Here is a 3,410-nt window from a genome sequence, read left to right on the forward strand (position 1 = left end):
GGGCACTCTTCCGTATAAACGCCAGCCAGGCAAATTCCCCGGCCCTGCATCCTCCCTGCAGCCGCGATCCAGCCCGGCTTTCCCTGTGAGGACAATGAAGCCAGGCAGAGAGGAGCAGGGGCCCATGCATGTGCCACCCGAGGGGCAGCCGCAGGCTGACTCCCGAGCCTGGACAGCCGGTCGTTCTGCAGACGGCCACATTTCTTTGATGTACTGCCTGAACCAGGACCGCGTCGAGCCTCATTCAGCTCAGGTTGTTTTGATACGCATCCAAATGGCTTTCAAAAAATAAAAATAATCTAAGAAGTTACCGTGATGGATATTGAAACCCGAACCCTAAAAGCCCTCTGACTACGGTGCTCCAGGTGGCCTAGAGATATGTTTTTCCCCCCTCTTTTAATCTAAATCATGTTCCCAGACAGCACAGGGCCTGGTATAAATTGTCTTCTGCACTAATCTTTTATACACTTTTATGCTTGTCTGAGATGATTGGACATGACTCATTCATGGTTCTGTTTTCAACCACCACTGGCCTCTTCCAGTCGGCAACATCTGGTTTTTCGCAGTTAAAGGTTCCCTTTGTCTCTCACGTAGCTCTGAGGGGTTCCTAGGAGAAGGGGCGTCTACACCGGGGGCTGGTCAAATGCCAGCAGCTGCCACGCGTGATAGCAGAAGCTGGACCATCTGCTCTGTTTATCGATGCTGACCTGCAACTGGACGTCAGCGGAATCAAAACTGCCAGCTCTGTGGTGTGGACTCGTGGATTTCAACCTTTTTTATTGTTTTGGTTGCAAACGCTTTTTTTTTTTTTTCTCCAAATGAAGTTGAAATAAAATTCTGAAAGGGATTCGTGGTCTGGGGGGAAACACACCCTCCCCTTTACCCTCAGGAGAATTCCTGGTGCACCTTCTCGGAAGCGCCGGAGCTCCGGAAGGCTGCTTGGAAGGCATAGAGTATAGACCAAGTTCACGGCTGCGTTCTGGTTCATGCAGGTGATTTTGATTTTTCTTCTGCTTTTTCTGTGTTTTAAATTCTCTGTGACGAGCATTTATAACTCTGTAATCATAAAATAAATTGAACGACTTAAAGAGAATGAGTATTGTTTGACGTTCCCTAAGCGTACCTCATAAAGCATCCAGCCAGTTTCTGGCAATCAGTCTGCAAGTATTAACCGCGTGTGAAATGTGTGCCAGGCATCGCTCTTGGCATCGAAGACACGGCGGTGAACAAGATGGATAGCAGCCGACCTCAGAGATCTGACAGTTTAATGGCGGGAAGACAGGCGCAGGAATGGCTCCGCTCACCGGCACCTTCCAGCAACTTGCTGGAGGGGTCTGTGCTTTCCACCCCTGTCACTAGGAGCTCTGTGGCTTTAGAGGCCGCAGGACCCACAGGGAGGAGGCTTCCGCCACAGGACTCAGTAATAATCGCAATGAACTCAAATCTACGGCTGCCTCCAGTCACTCTGGACAGCTCACGCCAGTTGGCCAGGAGGCAAAGCAGTCACTAGGCCGACAGCCGACAAGACTTTACTTTCCCGCTCTTCTGTACATGAAAACCTGGGTTCCCAATGCTTAGTGGCCATGAATGAAGCTGCGATAAAAATTCCTGCACCTGACCTTGGTGAGCCTACGTTTGCGTTTCTCTTGGATAAATACCTAGGGAAGGAACGACTGGGTGGGTCATCAGGTGGATGTAAACTTAAAACTGTGAGAAACTTCCAAAAGTTTTCCAAAGTGGTGGTACCATGTTACGCCCACGATGTGCGTGAGTTCTAGTTGCTCCAAATCCTTGTCAACATTTAGTGCTGTCAGATTGTTAATTGTAACCGCTCCCGTGGGCGTATTGCCAAATGAGCTTTTGTTGTGGGTTCAATTTGCATTTCCTCGAAGGCTCACGATGGTGAGCACCTTTGCTTTGGTTGATGAGCCCTTCCCATTTTCTTTTCAAATGTCTTTTCAAGTCTTTTGCCCATTTTATGGGGCTGTTCATCTTTTTATTGTTGATGTATGGCCGCTTCGAATATGTACTAGATACAAGTCCACGACAGATACATGTGTTAGGCCGCGTCTGGGGCTTGTCTTTCTCAACGGGGTCTTTTGTTAAACAGGAGTTTTAATTTCGATGAAGTGCTATTTCCCTTGTGTGTGGTTTTTACGGTTAGTGCATTTTGTGCCTTTTCCAATAAATCTCTTGGCCACTCCAAAGAATGCTAAGATATTCTCTCACGTTTTCTTCTACACTGAGAAGGGTCTACGATCCTTCTCAAGTTAGCTTTTGTATATAATGCGAGGTAGGGGTGAGGTGAATTTTTCACACGTTTATCTAGCTGTTCCAACACAATTGGCTCAAAAGGCCTTCCCTCCCTAATGGAACTGGGGTATTTGTCAAAAAGTGTGTGCGCGTGTGAGTCCACTTCAATCGATTCCTGCGTGCTAGATTCCGTTCCGCTGACTTATCTGTCCGCCTTCGACACCGGGGTCTTGCTTCGCTTTTTGCCCTGTTTTGCCATGTTTGCCACACCCCCTCTCCTGAGAGAATTCTCTTAAATCACTTGAATAACATTCTGATCACTGTTTTCAGGGAACTGGACCTAAGACAGCAGACGACAGACATGCAAGTTAACAGTTAAACGGGCTAACATTCACGTGCTCATCCGTGGCAGGAATAAGGTAAGTTATGGCAATACCGCAAAAAGGCACTGGCTTGGGGTGGTAGCTGGGAGTTCAGAAAAGGCCTCTCGGAGGAAGAGACAGTCAGTCAAGCTTGAGGAATGGCAACGTAATTGGGTGGTTGACGTGGGACAAGGAAGATGATCACTGGGGCCAAGAGGGTCTGGGAACTGAGAGGGGAGAGTGTGAGCGTGAGGTGACCTTCAATGTCAAGGTTGAAGCCACAGAGCATGATGGCAAGCAAAGGGATGGAAAGCAGGTTGGAGACCCCAGCTGCTGAGCCGGGCTGGGCGTCTACTGCAAAGCCCTCCCCGTGAGCTGGGGGCTTTGAGGGGGAAGGGGTACAGATCATCCCAAAGTGCCCCTGGGGAGGGTGTGCCGAGGACACCTAGCCACCCCCTGGCGCTGACATTCTGGGGGCAGGGAGGGTGCCACATCCTCACTGAGCGGGGTGCCGCCAGGTCTCATAGAGCAAGAATGTGATCAGTGGTTCTCAAACTTGAGCAGGCGGCACAATCGCCTAAAAGCCTTGTTACACCCCAGACTTCTGTCCCTGCCCCAGGATTTCTGATCCAGAAGGTTCTTGTGAATAAAGTTTTATTGGCACACGGCCATGCCCATTGGCTCGCAGGTTGTCTAGGGCTGCTTTTCTGGGCCAGTGAAAAAGATGAGTGTTTACAACAGAAACCACGGGGCCTGCAAAGCTTAAAACATTTACTGTATGTCTCTTTATAGAAA

This window comes from Desmodus rotundus, chromosome 7, assembly GCF_022682495.2.
Source record: "Desmodus rotundus isolate HL8 chromosome 7, HLdesRot8A.1, whole genome shotgun sequence".
Lineage (NCBI taxonomy): Eukaryota > Metazoa > Chordata > Mammalia > Chiroptera > Phyllostomidae > Desmodus > Desmodus rotundus.